This window comes from Anopheles arabiensis, chromosome 2, assembly GCF_016920715.1.
Source record: "Anopheles arabiensis isolate DONGOLA chromosome 2, AaraD3, whole genome shotgun sequence".
Taxonomy (NCBI): domain Eukaryota; kingdom Metazoa; phylum Arthropoda; class Insecta; order Diptera; family Culicidae; genus Anopheles; species Anopheles arabiensis.
The window spans coordinates 92,637,243-92,656,739 of record NC_053517.1 but is presented as its reverse complement, the minus strand read 5'-3'; the positions used below and the strand labels follow the sequence as shown (position 1 = coordinate 92,656,739).

The following is a 19,497-nucleotide window of genomic DNA, read 5'->3' as shown; positions in this document are numbered from 1 at the left end:
TCTTTGTGTTGTTCTGGCGTGAGCTCATTTAAATTTTAGTACACCATTGTCACACGACAGCGGATATCGCCTGCAAACATAGCATCATTATCTGTATGACGTGAGTAATACCAGAGCACAGAGAGAGTGAGAGGTTGGGCTAAAAAGCCCACGGTGTTGGTGGTGTCTTACTAAAGAACATTTGATTGGACCGCTTTAACACACCTCTGGCTATCCTTCTATTATGGTTTCATTAACATACATCTCACCTACAACTTGCTATCTCTCTAACGCTCCTATGATTCATCGATACAATATGTGCGCCATCCCTAACACAACAGCATGAAATGTGGCACCATTCTCTATCGTTTGATTATCATTCTTATCCATAGCACATGCTTCACCCACGTAACCATAAGCTATTAAAATATGCATCAAGCATTAAGCAACTCTTGCTCATCGACACCTGCTGGCGTGGCGAGCGCGCGCAAAGAAGAAGTCCTATTCCCAAGTCAATCGTTATTATGTCACCCGGCGAACTTCTCCGTCTAACCCTCATGACACCGTACATCACAGCAGTACAGGAGAAAGTAAACCGACCGTCGTCACGCAAGACAGGCAACATACGACGACGTTCGGCGACGCTAAAATTCGCGAAACTCATTCGTGGCACGAAAAAGCGCTAAACTCGCCCAATACAACATCACAACAGCCCAGCCAGCCACAAAAGTTTACAGTAAAATGTTTAAAACACATTTCACCCATCCCCTCGTGTTGCTACAAGCACACAAACAGGGCACTAAAAAAGGAACCCATTTCGCAACGCCGTAATTGGTTTGTGTGGTCACACCGCGGAGAGGTTCGTCGCCCGGTTTCGCGGTTTTGGTGAGGGGCGGCTTATTACTCTTACGCATTTACGCACACATGGAATACACAGGCAGGCAGGCACACCCGCCCGAAAAATTCCACACACCATATGATCCGGTTGACCGGTTTTTTTTGTTGTTGCTGCTCGTTTTGTTTCGCTTTTTGGTTTGCGCGGTTCGGTACACATCATAATGCAAATAGCTGACCGGCGGGCAAGGGCCATTCCGCGGTGGACGAAAGGGGATCTCCGCTATTGATTTCCTGTGCCTCGGGGTACGCTATTGGTGGTGGGGGGGCATTTTTGAGGACGACCCATCCCTTTTTCGCGAGTCATCGCCAGTTTTCGGGGTGTCCAACGGGTGTCTCTCACTCTATTGTTTTCGGCGTCGGTGGTGATAGCTTTGCGCCAAAGTATGCTACATAAATACATCCTGCTTGAGCTGCCCCCGGCTCTGCACAGCTGCGGTAGAGGATGACCAAATCGTATTCTGTTGTGGTGCGGTTTGTCTCATATCTTTGAATAAATTTCTTAGGGAATGTGAGCTATCGCGTGAAGAAGTGCTCATCATTTGGCTTCCGGCAGCTTAACGCAAACGCTTCTCTTCACTTACCTAAAAAGAAAGTAACGAAAAAACATATTAGACAAGACGTACAAAAGAATAGAAGCTAATTGTAATTGATATCATGTTTTATAGGTAAGGTCAAAGGGTCCCACAAGAAGAATAAGCAGTTTTACTGAAAGCTCTTTCAAAGAACTTGATTTATGCTAGTGATTTGCAGTTTAATAAAACGTTCGCCATTACACAAATTATTGCACATTGCTACGAGTTAGTAGAAACATCAACCCAAAGACCCTGCTCGAGGCAAAGCGCGCAACCATTTCAAATAAAAACTCCCATTTCTCAAACGGCCTGCACAGTTCCAACTCCAGCTGCTTTAGCCACACCACCACTATGCGTCGTAACGAGCGCCGCTCACATCAAAGCGCCAAACCCATCAGAATGTGTTGTTGTGTGTCCTTAAATAGTCCTGCACGCAGTCCGAGCAAAAGAGAAGAAAAAAGAACAGTACCCAATCCACTACACAACGGCTGTCAGGCGACCTTTTCCAAAAATAAAACCCGTCCGCCCGCCTATACACGAAAAATACGACTCTGGGTGGGTGTCCTTGCCCATCGTCCCGGCGTTATCCTACTGCTGTCGTGCGTATCTCATCGCGGGGGAAAAGCAACATCTGCCGATGGTATCTCTGGTGTCTCGTTGTCTCTCTGTGGTGCTGTGTGTCACAATTTCCTTTCCGGTTTTGGCTATGGCTCGTCATACCATACCGGCGCGCCACGCACAAGGAGAGACCTTACTGCACCATTCGAATTGATGCGCGAGGTATATTATTCTCCTTTTTTTTTGTTTTCCTTTCGAGGGCGTAAAGGTTCACTCGAAAAGGGCAAACGTTGCGCCTGGAGGACCGTTATGTACGGCACTGGGTTGTTCTTGATCGGTAAACTACACTCTGGAGATTATATTGGCCGAAGTAAAGGTAGGGCACTAGGTATTACTGATACTGAATATTTTTTGGGATTTTATTTTTCTTTGTTGAGCAACGTAGGATCTGCTGTTTTGCATTCGTATAAATAACGTTCCGATTTCAGGTGGAGGGCATTAACATTTTTGAATGTAAAATATTCGGATAATTTAAACCTACACTGCACCCAAAATAGAAACCAGCTACGCTTCTTTTTCTCAAACAAATTCAATCCAGAACAAAGGAAATTTAATTAAGTACGAAATAGAGGCAACAAAACGTAGCAATTGTGGCATTTCCCGAATTTTACGACAATCACCCCTTTCAAAAGCGTTACGCGATCAAACTTGGACAAAGTTACCCAAATATTACGAATTCCAACCCTTTTTTCGTGTTTTTTTAACTAAACTTTTAATTGGAATACGTCAAGTATCAGTTCTAAGACTGGTATAAGTAACAGTTCCGGAAACGATGTGGAATGAGGATCAGTTCAAGGATCTGTATGAGTTATGTATACATTGCAGAACCAGTATGAGTTAAGAATTACTTCAAGGACCTTTAGGAGTTCAGCATTAGTTCAAGGACCTGTAAGAAAGTACGATCAGTTCCAGGATCAGCATTGAGTCCCTAATTTGGTGATTTTCAGGGCTACCAAATATTTCTGACAAGAACTATGTCTTTCGGTCACAGAAAAACGTTCCTATTTTTATGTCCACCAGTGTACCTGAATGTGTGCAAGTCCAGTTCGAGGTTCAGTATGGTGATTAGAACCCAAATATGGGTTCAGAATATGTTCCAGGGCCGGTATAGGATCAAAATCAGATCCAGAGCCGGTATGGATTCAAGATAAATTGCTGGACCTTAATGAGTACAGTATCAGTTCTAAGACTGGCGCAGGTTCGATATCATTACCAGGATCTCCGCTAAGGACCTGTGATGGGAGGACCCGCAAGGGTTTAGGATCAGTTGCATTGCAGAACCGATATATGTTCGAAATCAGTTTTGGGCTCGTTTTTGGGATACTTTTAGGGTGGCTCGGGATATTGGCTCGCGAGAAGTTTTAGGACTGATATCGTTTCGGGATCATTTCCAGGACCAGTTCAGGATCAAATATAGGAATCAAACATGGGTTCACGATCAGTTACAAGATCTTTATGGGTTCAGCATTAATTCCAAGTTCAGATGCAGTGCCACCATGGGTTAGAGATCCAGCTCCAGGATCAGTATGGAGTATCAGTTTCTGTTGGTGTGACCTTTGGATTTAAGAGGCATCTCAGAATTGTGAAATGTAATTCAGTGATATGAACTAATATTTTAAAAAATCTCCTTCGTTATTTATCTGATCATCTATTTCTGATAAAAGGATCACAATTGAGTTCATTTTTACATTTAAACGAGAACGTTACTTCCTGTTTTGCATTAATTTTATGGCCAAACTGTACAACCCAAAATGCAGACCTTTTGTTCAAGTTTATCGGTTCTACAACCAAAAAGAAAGTAAGTAATCCTCCAACCTTCAAGATCAACCACTATACTTTACCCTGAAGGGATATGAGTCTGTCATTCGTAAGTGTTTATTTAACGATTCAACTACACATAAGAAATAACACATTTACAAGCATGTTTCGCTACACACCTACTTTGCAAATGAGTGATGTGAGCGATGTTCTTGTAGGCGGCGATGGTTCTCCTTTAATAGAAACCCTTCTTTCCTTGCCCTTACAGCGCAAAAGTTCACGGTCGCAAGAACGGCCGTGCGTAGTACACCACAATGAGGGAAATTTACGCCACACGAACACATCCAACCGAGGACCGCAAGACCGCGCAGTAAAAGCAACCACGACCGGCCTTAGAGAATAAACGCATAAAACCCTTGCACATACTACATTCCTTCCAGATGGTTTCGCGCGTTCGTCACGAAAATAGAGTAACGACTTTATGCACACACACACACACCCAAATACACTCTCACTTGCTCATTATGGAAGGGTAGAACACGAATCATGAGGGTCGGAAGAAGCGTTTCTACCCAAAGAAAAGAGGCAGAAGTGCAAGTAAGTACGGAAGCTGGCAAAGAGGTACAGCAAAAATCCTTTAACCAAACAGCACAGGGTGAACGAACAACAGATTTGTGTTCTGTTTTTGGGTTGTTCGTATGCCTAGAAGGGGACTTCCTTCCGTGATGATATGTTGGTTTCATTCGGTATGCAATGCAAATCTTTTCTATGAAAATAAATTATGCATAAGTGTAGAGATGCTGCAGGCATTACATTATCACGATTTCGTGTTTTACTCGCTTTTCTTTTAAGTTTATTTAATTATCCTCATTACTGGAACGTCCCCATAACCCCGGTGAAATAAAGATAAAATGTGTTCCCTATGCTGTACCTAACGATTAGTTAGAAGTTGCAAAAGACTTCCCCTTGGACGGAGAACAAATGACACCGCCGTCGCTACCACACTCGGTTAAATGATGGGCAAGTTCAAGTATACCATCGACTGTATATCCATTCACACACACTCTTCCACTTTCCTATATGCTCCTCCGAGTACAAGGAACAGGAAAATGTCTTCTAACACTTCAAACGAACGAAACCGTTAAACAGCGGAGAGAAAAAAACGACCACACATCTCTCTTTTTTGCCTCATTCATTATTTCTACCAAGTGTAGCTGAGCAAATCGGGCCCAGAGAACGATGCAGCAGAACCAGAACGAGTCAGTCTGCACACCACGAACAAGAGGACGCTGCCTCGGAGTAACAAAGCAGATGAATGTAGTAAAAGCAATATTTCCTCCTTTCATTGGACGGTAGTGCGGTATGGAGCTGTGGGTATCCGTATATCTGTTACACCATTTTAGTATCCTTCTCTGCCTGCTCGCCGTAGTCGCTTGTAACGCTTTCCATTAGCTCCGAAAGGACGAACGGAGTGCAGCAGCAGCAGCAGCAAAAGAAAGTGCACGAAATAAATGATGCTAATAATCAAATACATTGCGCTTTGTGCAAACCATTTTACGAGGCCAACGCCAACCACGAGAGAGCGCATGGGTAAAAGCAACAAGGATGGTAAAAGTCGGTTGCTTCCTTAGACGCGAGACACAAATGAGCCACTATGCAACGATGGAAAACGATGGAGGAGCAACACCGCCCATCTGGAGTCCCCACACCACAATGAGGAATGATTTGGGTTGTCCACAATATCTCTTCCTTTTTGCAGGCTCTTTTTGTTTGCTTTCCAGCAAAACGCGTTCGTTCTTGCCAATATTGTGCAGCTTGTTGCAGCTGTTCGGGGGGCTGCAAAATTCGAACGCGGGGGGCGATGTGGGTTTGAGGGGCAAACAAATCACGAATGTCAACCCTACCAACACCACCACCTCCGCTGCTTGATGTTGGGCAGCATATTATCGTTCTGTTTATGGTAGCGAGCGAGCGAGCGAGCGAATGGTAAGCAAACATTCGGGCAGATTTGACGACGAGAAGCAACAGCAGCAGTGTGCGAATGTATATTTTTATGCAAAGATGGCGATGAAACAAAATGACAACACACGTTTGTAAATGCAACTGACCGGCGCCCGCTCGATTGAAGGAAAATTGTTTTAATGTGCGTTGCACGAAAAAGAGGGTTACCAAAAGCGTTACAATTAAGTGTTTGAGAATAAATTGCAAAAAGAATAGGATCAGAAGAGGACATTTCATCGTAAAGCAAAATTTTAGTTAACTTGTGATCATTTGAATCACGAAATGAATCATGAATTTGAATAATTGATCTTTGATGAATCAGAAGTCATGGAAGTATAAGAAATCTAATTAAAAATTAATTTGAATCTTGAATAGTGTAAAGAGTTTGAATCTTTTAACTGTAATTGATTCAATGATTCAACAAGAATCATTGAATCTTAAAGAATCGATAAACAAAAAGAATCGATTCATGAATTTTAATCACGAGCCACAAATTCTCGAATCGAATCATGAGTTTTAATCTTTGCTTAACTTGCTTCAATCTTTGCTGAATTAGTGAAAATTGCTTATTTAAAGAATTTAATAAAGAATCACTTGAATCACGAACCGAATCATGAATTTGAATATTTAATGTTTTATTGATTTGATGATTCAAGAATCATGGAAATATAGCAAATCTGAAAAAGAACCATTTAAACAATGAATCGTAACAAAACAATTGAATCTTTTATCTGTAATTGATTTGATGATTCAAGAATCATGGAAATTAAAAAAAATCTATTTTAAAATTTTGAATCACGAATCGAATCAATAATTTGAATTTTTGATGTTTGATGTGTTCGTAAAAAGAATCAAATTCAAGGAATCTAATAAAGAATCATTTAAATCACGAATCAAATCATAAATTAGAAGCTTTGATGTTTGACTTATTTGAATCATGGAAATTCATGAATCATGAGAATCGTGAATCATTGGAGCTGCGTAAGAGAGATTAATAGTGAGGAATGATATTTATGAACTGGTATGGTTGCCTGCTCATTGTGATATACCAGGAAATGAACAGACAGATCATTTGGCCGAAAGGGGAGCTGCAGAAGGGTCCTTTTTTGATAGGCCTATCCTTCCTCATGAGTTCTTACAGGCCCCCCAGGCGTTTTGCATGGCACGTTGGCAAAATCTGTGGGACTCGGATGAACTCGGAAGGTTTTTATATTCAATCACTCCTCGTGTATGCTTGAAGCCTTGGTTCCATAACATCCCTGGCGATCGTGCGTTCATTCGAATGATGTCTAGACTTAGGTCTAATCATTTCGCATTGGGTGCACATGTCCAGCGTATAGGACTGGTCGACTCCAAGGTATGTGGCTGCGAGCTTGGCTTCCACGACGTGGATCATCTTTTGTGGTCCTGCGTGGAATACGAGTCTGCTCGACCTGCTTTGCTGGACGCGGTCGAAAGACTTGGAAAATGTACTGATATTCCGATTCGGGATATATTAGCGGCATCGGACTGGGAATTCCTGAAGGCCATATTCGATTTCTGTAGAGAAAACGGCTTAACGGTGTGACATTCCTTAAGCAAAATGTTTGTGAACCAACCAACATTATTGGCAACAGCAATCTTGCATCCTATGTTATTCCCTCTTGTTTGTCTATGTGTTACATGTTGTACATCGCTTGTATGTTTGTGATGGATGAATGTATGCATGAATGTAAGAATGAATGAGTGCAATGTGTATGGCTGAGTAATCGGCATTGACGGCGGACAGAAGATCTTTGCTTGAACGATGTTCTTGAAAGGATTTACTAGATAACTGGAACGATACCGACCCCCGCCATATCGCTCGGACCACTGAAGGAAAGGACTACAACGATACAAACCCTCGCAATGTCATTTGGGCCACTAAATGGGAATATACTCGGACCGCTTCTGATGGTTGGATCCGACGAAATGCCTGGAATCCACACGATACAGACCCCCGCAATGCCATTTGGAACACTGAACTGGAATAGACAACGTCGAAACCCGAATGATGTAGACCTTCGCCACGCTCATAGGACCGCAAAATCATGGACTGGATTGATTAAAACCAAACCGTCCGAGTACACCCGGGATAAGGTGCCCTTCCATGGCTCAGGGAAGGAAATGTCTCCCAGCCAGTATTGATTGAAGCGCCATGAAATATATTTGTATACTCTACTTTTAAGCAAAACGGCCTTTTTGGACCGTTACTCCTGAATAAAAAAAAAATAAAAAAATATATTTACGAATCGTTCAATTAACTACAATTAACTACAATTTTCCCAAAATCACTCATGATGAATGACTCTTTCACGATTCATAAATATGTTTGAGCCAAATTCAGGCTTACTTAAAGATTTATTTAGATTTAGCTATCTGACTCATATTAACAATACAACAATTTAAAAGAACCATCCAAAAACACTTCACAACGATTCAACAAAATCTACTACGTATACGAAAATTGCCAAACCCCATTGATCTGTTCTGTTTGGCACTCCTGAGGCATTGAAATCAACCCACAGCATAAAAATCTCTCCCCACTCGGTCGCGGTTCAGTATTTTTGGAAGCTTTTTGCTGCATGCTGCCCACACCTTTCTGCCGTCCAGACGAAAGCATCGCGACACTTTCAGCACCTCTCCTCGCCGCCTGCTCCAACAGCCAGCCAGACGGAAGAATCGGTCCGACGCGTATAAATTGTGGCGGCGTTGCACTTTGTCCGGAACAATGCTAATGCCACCGGCAAGGCATGCTGCTGTCGTTGCACTCTTTTGATGAAGTAGAGCGAACCAGATTCTGCTCCATAAGGATGGCTACAACTTCCTCCCATACAGCGACATCATGCTGCTGTTGTTGCCAAGGGGATGCAGCAGCCCAGCCGGACCAACAGACAAAACAAAACCAAACCCCCGACGACGGGGGTTTGTGTGGGTTTTATGCTGACTTTTTTCCCCCTTGCTAACGCCTTCCCGAAAGAGCGCAAGGACATTGGTGCAGCGGTGACGATGGAAGTAGACGGGGGGTTTCAGTAAACTTCAGACTGCAATTGTTAGCAAGAGTTTAGCGGTGAGCGAGGAATTCAACGCACACCCACACGTAAACTTTTGCCGCGAGTTCGTTGGGTTGGTGCGTTTTTTTGCTGTTTGTTTGTTTGAAGATCCGTCTTTCCCATTTCGCGCACGCCGATAGTCGTCCACCGATCGCAAAGTGAAAGTGCATTTTACAGCTCCGCTCTTACGTTGGCAACACGGACTCACGGGCCTGCCTGCGTCGGATCTTTCGGGTGTAATCAATTTTATATGGTATGGCAGCACACAACGGTCAACAAACTCTAAGTCCGTTTTCGACGTCCTTTTTCGGGTTGCAAAAAAAAACAACCCGATAAAAAGCGGAACCGAACAAAGGTGATTAATAACGGGCAAATGGTTGATTGAAATTAATACAAAAAAAAAGACGACACACACACTCCACCGAAGAGAGCTGTCAACGGATAAAATAAAGACACATATAATAAAAACGCCAACAAGCACGTTCCTCCAACCTACCCACGGAAGAAAAAAAACAAGAGGCAACGAAAACTGGCCGGCTCATGCACAAAAATGCATCCCCGAAACAATTGCCGCGTTGGTTGTGCGACGGCGACGGCGGGATGTAAATCAGCCTCATTTATCAAACCACCCACTCGGGGGGAGAAAAAAGGGTTCCATTTTTTAAAGTTTTGTTTTGCCCGCAAGCACAAATTGGGTGTTGAGTTATATTTGCCTCACTTAGCGGGTGGTGGGCGGGTTGTGGGTTAAAGTTTTGGCGGTTTATGCTGCAAATCTATCCACTCCCACGGAGTAAGTGCTGGTTATCGTCCTGTAGGTGGCGTTGTTTGACAGGCCAGCATGCATATAATTAAGTGTAATTCTTGTTCGTCACTTTTTTGGTGTTTTAAAAATGCGGGCCAGTTTTTTTTTCGGAAAAATTCTGTGACATCTTTACCAAGAAACTTCTCTAAAAGCTCATAAAAACCCATAATGTTTAGAATTGTTTGAGTATTTTAGTTAAACCTATGAACCTATGACCTTAACTAAACTGCGAAATTTATTTCCTCTCACGACCATTATCATCAAACCAATTCAATGTGTTTTGGCATTTCCAAATTGTCTCTTCAAAAGTGCAAATAACGGACGTACTATAATAACATGTTTCCATGGTGGGCATTGTCATATAATCAGTAGAACAGGAATGTAATTTGACTTTTTTTTTTTGCTTATTGTTACATTTTCTACAACAATGAATCACATTAACTCATGGCACACACACATATGTTATGCTCAAACGCGTAAAAATAGGCATATTTTTGAGTGGATAAATGGAGTAAATACTGCTCACTGTGCTTTCTTGCACTCTGCTGATACATTCAATATTATTTATAAATTAAAACCACTCGTATTTTGGTGGTGAAGCGATACAGAAACTTCGTGTTTTTTTGTAATTATCATCACTTTATAAATATACAGTCATTATCCGATATAAGCTATCGTACGGGACCGAGCGCAATAGCGTATTTCGAGTTTTCGCGTATAGCGGATTCCTATGGAAAAATGGTTTACACTACCGGTTCGAGGGTTGAAATATATCGCCACAGAGTTTTGCATTAAAGGTTTTTGTTATAAAACAGGTATCTTTTGCACAAATTTAACGCAAAATGCATTAAGAACATTAAGGAAATTCGAAAAGAGCATAAAATATTTCAAAGAATAAAAATATTTGCAAAAAACACATGCAGCTGTCAAATTTAGATGAATCGCGTACTGCGAATCTGCGTATATCGAGTATCGCGTACTGCGGATAATTGCTGTAATATCACAACTATAAAGGTATTGCAATCAAAATAGATTCAAACTATAAGTTCATTTACTGTGCATAAAATGAATTTTAAGGTTAGAAGATCCCTCATTGAATTGCCTGACTATGCCACAATCTAATGGTCGTAATAAGATGAAGCATGAAATCATTTCACCGGATTTGTGTACCAATTTCAATGTTAAAATTGAACTGAAACATGACACCAAGAGTACAGCGGAAAAATGGACACTAATTTGCTGTATAGATTAACCAATAAATAATAATAATGATAATAATAATAATAATAATAATAATAATAATAATAATAATAATAATAATAATAATAATAATAATAACTAGTATTGTAACTAAGAGTGACGTTCAGTCTAATAAAACCTGTTTTTTACACACAAAAAAAAAAAGAAACTGGGAACAGCCTCCGACAGTACCCGATCACATTTGACACATTTGCAAAATAAAAAACGACCCGTTTCGAACAAAACACCGGCAGCTGAACCGCACAAATTGCGGTGTTTGGTTTCGGTAGCGTTGAAAACCCACATTGATCATTTCGACAAATTGATTTTTAGATTCAGAAGCATTCCGTGCCGACTAAAACCAAACAGAAAAGAAAGAAAAGCCCAGCAAGAAGCATGAAAAAACTAAAATCGAATAAAAAAAAACCTTAACCATTCCAAACGGACTGAAATCTGAATATGTCATCAAATCGCTTTTAATGGTTTAAGGGAGAGAGAGCAAGAAAAAACACATACACACACAATCTTGCAAGAGACCATGGATCGGGCGGCGGTGAAATTCGATACCCATTCCCTATCGATAGAGAGGGCCTCTGGAGGTCGCAGTTTCAATCCGATTCGTTGCTCCGCGAACGAACGAACAGAACGAAAGGGGTTAATTTGTTCGACCAAAACCAGACGGCTGGAGCACACAACTCGTGGAGATGAACGTAAGACACACACGTTGTGGAGAAAAAGGGTACAAAAACAAAACGGACGAAAAGATCGAAAAACCGGTCAGCGATCAGCTGCTGTCCGTGATCGTGTGCCTGCCTGCTTGACGAGTGGGGCCCCAACTTGAAGACGTAAAAGCCTTGCAGGGGGGACACGGATGAATTCGCCAGACCGATCGATCAACAGACAACATACAAATAAAAAAAGAGTTTCTACACATCACACAGAGATGTGTTAGATGGGGAAGAAATCACTCACTACTAGCTGCCCCCATGCTAAGAAATTCCGCGGACAGCAGCGAGGGAGAGATGAATCGGATCGAACAGCGGCCAAGCTAAAGAGGCATTGGAAACGTTTACGTTTGAAGTGTCAGAGAGTGCGCGCCCTCCATCCGAGAATGTGCCTTTGGCGTTCGCGCGCTCGCCGGAGCAGAGCATTTTGTGAGGCAAAACAATAACAAACGATAAGAGGAGATGACACCACCACGACGACGTCCGCGACCAAATGTTCCACACACAACAACCATACACACACACGCGCACGTACAAGATGAAGAGAAGAACGCTAAACACGATCAGACCAAACGCAACGCTACCATGAAACATATCTTCCACCATATCAACCCCGTCCGACTAGCGAAGAAGAGAACACAGCGGAAGCCACTGTAGCGCACATGGTGTGGTTAGTGAAGGATTTTGGGGTTCGTTTGTTCTGGGGCTCGTGCACACGTTCCTCGCCCCAAAAGGTGTGTTTTCGTCGTCTTCATCATCTGGGCTGAGGAGAGGGTACTATCGGGTCGACCCCGCATGGTTTCATGGTGTCGGTTGCGTATTTTTGACTGTACACACACACAAAAAGCCACGACCGAAAACTTCACTTTCATCTCGCACACGGCGGCTTCAAAATGATGTTCTTAACGCCCTTTTTACTCTCTTCTGCTGGGCATGATAGTAGCATGTTAAACGGAGACAAAAACACATCACACGCGCGCGTGTATCACGGTCAAAGAAAAGATTTTCCCCTTCTTTTTTTGCTTGGCTCTCGCTCGAAGTTATCAAACAACATAATCTTTTCACAATTTCTTTTAACCCGACCCCGAAAATGGGTTTTAGTCGCTTTTAGGCGTTTGGCGGGTTTCTTTCTTTCTTTTCGGCTTTGGCTTTCTGCTACTAACAGACCCTCTTAACGTGGCGATGAAATTACGGTGGTGTGCGCACAAATCTCAGTACCAAAAAAATAGAAAAAAAGTATTCCGTCACGATACAATCGCTTTCTTGAAGCCCGATGAGTGAGGCGCGCGGGAAACGTTTTCTGGTACAGAATTGGGTAAGGCACGCTAGAGGCACAGAAGCTTTTATCCCTTTTTACACCTTTTCGCTAACGTAGATTCTTTTCGGGTGATATTGTAGTGAAATTTTCACCAGCTATGTATCAATGCTTTTAACAGCAGCTAACTGAAAACACGATTGAAGCGGAAATCAAAAAAATCCTGGTCACGGCACCACATTTTGTTGGAATGGTTAAATGTGGAATGAATGAGTTTGCATGTTACGCAAGGGATTTGGTATTGATATCCTAGTCACGGCACCAACCTTTCAATTTTGAGTAATTGAGATGTACTCCAACCAATGTACCGATGCAAATCCTAGTCACGGCACCAAAACATTTGTATTTAAATGTATGTTTTTTCGATCACATCAGACTTTTTGTTTGCGTTAAATGTTATTGATTTTCATGCCAACAATCATGCCTTTGTTAGGATACACAGAATACTCTGTCACAGATAGCCAAGACCATAAGGCGGCTTTAATGACAGGCCAAGGCCGACATCCTTTTTAAGCGCAGAATGTTAATTAATTAAATATCTGTTAATAATTAACATTACCCAGTATGTCATTTATCTATTTTGACTTTGTTACTTCTTCTCGCAATATTATGAAGAACATCCGAAGAAACACACAAAAAAACAGTTTAGTAAACTTTAACACAAGCCAACCAAATGCAACCTCCAAGAGTCCAACTTTGTAAGATGAGTTAGAACAACCACAACCAAACAAACACACTTTAAGCTGAGGATCCTATCCCATGTTTGCTGCTGCTGCTTCTATTGCTACCTCCTCCCCATCTCAAGCTCCTCATATCTCCAAATGCCTATCTCAAAGTCCGGCTGGTCAAACGTCTATGACAGGCCGGAATGACATCATCTGCAGGCAGGCATACTCCTCTCAACTACCATACTATACCATACCGATGCTGCTAATGTTTGCTTGAGGTGCTGCTGCTGTTTGCCGGTCGACCTCTTCGCTTTTGGGTGCTTTTTTCCCCAAACTACACTGGCACTACTCTGTCCACCGGCGACTTGTCAGATACACGTCCCAACAACCTTAGCAGCAGAAGAAGTGGTATGCAGAAGAAAATTTGATTCCATGCTTCGGCGGTACCTTCGGCAAGACGAAAAGTTCTGTTTTGTAGTGCCGTGATCGTCCAGCAAGAGGTTTTTCGGGCTTCGAAAGGTGGCGGCCGTTTTGGTATGTTGGTATGTCAAAAATGCTACGTACGAGGACTTGTAGGAATGTTCGTTTTGCCCTAACCAAAACTAGTTCACTAATGTTTTATCGATGGAGGAGCGAAATTTGAACAAGAATAATTCTTCATAAACACCATAAAAACAAAATGCAATATGTTCCCAGATATTACGCAGTAAAATTTTGAGAGTTCTTTGTGCAAAGTGATACCGAATTTGAGACTAATATTGAATGTCTGAAAATTCCAAAGTACTTCTAACTTCTTAACCTAATATTATTCCCACAATGCCACGTAAAGCGTACGAGGACATCAAATACAGTTGTCCATTGTAAGAATCTCGAAAAGCCACTCGAAAAACTTCCGAAAACTTCACCCTAAACCCTAGGCTAGCCATGAGTCAACCGGAGAGGAAGGGCAAACGGTAAACAAAAACGCATGCGTGTGGGCGAACGAGGCCCAGAGAGCGTTTCTTTCCATATGCCTATCTGGGTGACTGTTAGCAACTACTCCAAACGTTTATGCAAGTCAAATTCATGCCCGAAAAAAACATTAATAATCAATTTCCTGGAAAGAAGTCAACAACATAATTAAGTTTGCAAAGGCTAAATATTGTCCAAATCTTCTAAATCCCAGGAATCACACTGAAATTGCAGGAACGTTTTACATGACTAATGCAAATGTGTTATCATTTCCTATCTTAGATATGTATCGCCCCTTTTACAAATTGAATAACGTGTTCCGACGTGTTTAAGAACCAAAAGTTGGGGTAAGTAAGAAAGCTCATGCACTATTGATTAACCTTAAAAAGGCGCCACCCTTTCAAATTCCCCAGGCAATGAGTAATATTTGCCGAAGATATTAAACCGCAAACACACAAAACTAGCAAATATTTGCTAAACGATAGCGAAGTAGTGGCAGCTAATCACGCATGACTCGTCTAAAAATCTCAGAATTCGTAAAAAATGACACAAATGACTAAGAAAAAAATAATAAACATCATTTTTGCTTACCTTTCTTTAAATGTTGTTGCAAAGATGCGGCCAACCGATCCGATAATCCAATTTCGTAGGAAAAACCTAACTCCACTTATCGAGAGAGTTTGATGATATGCAGCACCTCTAGACTCCTCTCTTCCTCCACACGTTGAGTAAACCGTTCTCCCGTGCAACTCTTTAACTTTTCATCCAAACTCGTACCAAAAATTCACACACCTACACGCACCCAAACGCACACACACACACAAGCACAACTGAGACGACGTCTGAGCGCTCTTTTTTTTTTTAGAGGAAATTTTCCACACTCACTTCTATTTTATTTGCACAAAAACACACGCCACGCACACTCACACACCTTCAGAAATATAGTAACACGAAATTTTTACATATTTTCTCTTATTTTCCACTGCACTTCTGCACCACAACACTGCACTGTAGAAGAAACAGGAAAAGCAAAAGGATAGTAGTAAGTTAACCCGTACCACATTAATGCAGGAAAAGAGAGGACACAAAGAAAACGGCGAAACTGCAGCAACAGCACTTGAAGTTACTACAACAACTAGCAGAGAATTTCCTCTGTACGCTTTACGAGTAAACACCAAACAAGCAACAGCAAAAAAACAAGATATTGAATAAGGAAACTTATATTCTTTTTAACCAAATTCCTCCCACGTCTAGCAAAACTAATGCTATGGCGGCAGGAGCATTACAAATTCTTGTTCCTTCGTTCCACCCCGGTTTGAATGTGTAGTTGAAGGGTTTGAACATGCGGACTCGCGAATGTTGTTGTGCCATGCAAAATTGGAAATTCTTTACTCTCTTCGCGCTGTGTTTAAAACATGAAGGGGAGAAGATAGTGAAATCAACTATGCAATACGAAAAGGGGACTTAGACCGTTGGTTCGACCCTAATATATACATAGTTTTCCACACATTTCCATTGTCATTTTTTTCCACGTTCAATGAATTTTTGAAAAGAACGTTTACCTAGTTTTCTAAGCGATATTATTTGATGTTAACGTACTTTCGGTTGCATACTTAACATGATTTAGCAACGGGAAAATATCTTACTTTTCATGTTAGGTCCTTCATTATAACTAAACCGTTTTGACATAAATTGCGATAGAAGTCGACTCAATTATTATTTTTTGGTTGGTATTATTTAAATTGATCGTTTAAGCTTATTAAAATAATCGTGATTAAATTAACCGATTTTAAGCTTATCATTAATTCCTTGGATTTGTATGGCATACTTTTAATGAAGACTTTTAATGAATTATTTCATTTCATTTCATTTAATCCAATATCCGCCATCAAGGCTAAATAAAACAGACTTAAAAGTAATTAAACACTAACAAATAAACAAAATAAATTAATAGAGTGAAATAATAAAAAATAAACAAATAAATAAAAATTTGTAAAAAAAATAAAACAAAATAAAAAAAAAATAAAACAAATAGAGAATAATAAAAAAATATTGACTTCTTTAGTAACAAATTTTAAAATAACGTCCGCAACGGAAGATTCTCTCCTGTCGCTGCCGAACCTCGTGGTGTTTGTGAAGCATTGCGTTACTTCCTGTTTATATCCCTTCCCAGTGCCTTTCCTCCTCCACCTCCTACGCACGGAAATGGGAATAATACACACACATACAGTCAAAGAAACACCAATACAAGCGGCCAAACGCAGCACACAAAGCATACTTCCCCCCCCCCCCAAACCTTCCAATCCTTAGCGCGCTCGTACTGCTCCCGGAAGAGGTTGCAGTTGTATGGGTGTTGTTACACTTCCCTCCAACGGGGCTCATGCCCCCCCCCCCGGCAACCTTTTAATGAAGCGCCGCCGCCATGGCGCATTTATCGTCCTTTTCTTCCTTCGGTCGGAAAAGTGAGGGCACGTGATGGAGTGTGCGTGTGCGTGAGCGTGTCTTTGTGTGGTGTGTAGAAAACCGTTTGGGAATGTAGGGTATTATTAGATTAAAAATTAAAAAAAAAAAACATTGTTTCATTTTCCTAAATATTTGCTCCATTCCTAGCTCCCGTGGCAATTGTCAAGTGTGCAATGAACAATGAAAATAGTTGCGGGGAGAGGCCAGCCTGCCGCCTGCTTTGATTCGCCACACACGCACACTCAGGCGCTAAAGGCCGGGGCCGCTTTGCCTTTTCCCGGTTGCTATTTGGGTGTTGCTTGGTGATGCTCTCATCATCGCCCCATATTGCTACACGCAGCAGCAGCAGCAGCAGCATGACAACATTACCCGACACGAGCACAAGCACGCACGCACGGACGCAAGCATGGTAAATACCGGGGCATTTGGATTTGCATGTTACAGAACGAGAAGGGAGTGAGAGAGAAGGAAAAATCTGTGCCCTGTTCCTCGCTCCCTCTCCACCTCCCCGGAAAAAACAAAACATCGAATGTGAAAAGCACGCACGAACTGCATTTTTACAGAGCAGTGCGCATAAAAATAGCCCCTCAAGTGGTGTGTTTATAGATTGGACATTGTTCTATCAAAAGGTGAGATTTGGAAATGACTAAATTTTGGATTGCATTGAATTATCTAATTTGTTTGGCCTTATGTTAATTTTAAAAAAAAATCTATATAATAAGTTTCACAAATTTAAGCGAAAAGGAGAATAATCTATTTCCCATCAAATTTAAAGCAAAAAAAATTGAAGCTAACTTTTAGAAAAAACAAAATATTTCAATTTTCAGTCACGATAACTTTCAACCGTCTTTTCTTCCTTCCTCAAAAAAGAAAACCCTTCGCCCAACAACTTTTCTTCAGTGACGGCTGTCAACGGCAACTGTTGTCGGGTATGCGTTTGTTGCCCGACCACGCACACACACACACGCACACCGCGCTGCTTTGCCAGGAATCCCCGGGGTTCCCTGGCCTGAGCTAAGGGCCCTCCTCCTCCTGCTGTTGCTGCCGCCACCATCTGCCTGTTCCATCCCCTGTGCCATGTTTGCTGCGTTTGTTTTGTTTTAAAACGCCCAGACGGTACGGCACATACATACGAAACTCGCACACGCACACACACATATGCACCGCCACCCATACATGCGCACCAGCAAACACGCCATTGCTTTGTGTGTTGTTCGTTTTTCACCGGAAAAGGAGGCCTTTCTACCTTTCCCTTCTCGCCGAAAAAGGATGCGCCTCTAGTGTGGTTGTGTGAGAGTGGTTGATGTGATTTTAATTTTTGTCTTGTTTTAATTCTTTCGGTGTTAAAAAGCAAATGTAACTTTATAAAACTGCAATTGTTTCACTTTTAATCGATTTGCTGCTGCACACACCCCCGAACAAAAAAAGTCGGAGTACGCACACGCACTTATGCCCGTACGGAGTGTACTGTTTTGTACACGCACACATTCGCACACACTTTACGCATCCGAAAAAGGATACCACCCGTGGTCCTGCGCGCACGCACTCACACACAAGCGCTTTCTTGCCCGAAATTTGGCTTTGCCTTTGCCGTTCACCGTTTGCTGTGTGTCGGTTGCTGCAGCAACGCCACACACATCCAACAGTCCCGCACACACACACAGACACGCACACAGGGACAGGGAGGGTAAATTAAACGATCAAATTAGAATCCTAATTTCGGTTCTTCCGTTTTCCTCGGTTCTCGTTCAATTGATTAGCGGAGGCCATTGCACCGATAAGACCGCTTCGTTACTTCGCCAGCAAAACAGTACACACTAAATACACTGAAACAGCGGCGGGGTAGTTTTTCCGAGGCAGTTTTTTTCTTTCTTTGATTGCACCGAAAAAAAATTACCCCAACAAATCACCCTTTTTTCAACTGCTAGAGCTTAGCTTACACACCATCTAGCCAATGCACTGGACCCCCGCACTGCGTGTGGCTAGCAAGGGAAACCCGCAGACGTACCGCTTTTCCATACGCTATGTAGGCTTTTAAACGATAGAATCACAATTATTCACCATATTTTGTAGCGTTTTTCACTCAGCTATTGGGATTTTTCAAACAAAACACATCAACGCGAGCAATGAGCACGACACGGAATAGGAACGTGCAAACACTTTCAACTCTGAATTCAGACTGATCCAAGAGCGAGAGCAGCTCGCACACGGTTACTCGCGACAACCCGTTGCGTAGCGAGAGAGGACTAAGCACCCAACGAACATTTTGAAGCGTACGGGCACAGTCGCCAAGTCGCAAGCGGGGACAAGTTGTTTTGGGTTGTTAGATCGTGCTAAAATGTATGTTTATATTTTTGTGACCCAAGTTTTAAACAAAGGATGTTGAACCGGATACATCACAACTGTGACAGCAATCGAATTTCCATCATAAAAATTAA

General features: G+C 42.0%; 1 protein-coding gene across 4 annotated transcripts in view; it reads right to left on the bottom strand.

Moving 5' to 3' along the window:
- The window catches only part of LOC120894687 (tyrosine-protein kinase Src64B), a 71,365-nt gene extending 52,133 nt beyond the window's left edge, over positions 1-19,232 (bottom strand). For 2 of the 4 annotated variants that reach the window (XM_040297436.1, XM_040297440.1), the window contains exons 1-2: positions 19,068-19,224; positions 15,188-15,604 (exon numbers count right to left, since the gene is read on the bottom strand). The gene's annotated coding sequence lies outside the window, so the exon portion shown is untranslated. Of the gene's footprint in view, positions 1-15,187; positions 15,605-19,003 lie in introns of all 4 variants that reach the window. The other 2 variants (XM_040297438.1, XM_040297439.1) reach the window with 2 other exon arrangements.
- Between the last annotated feature and the right edge of the window lie 265 nt (positions 19,233-19,497).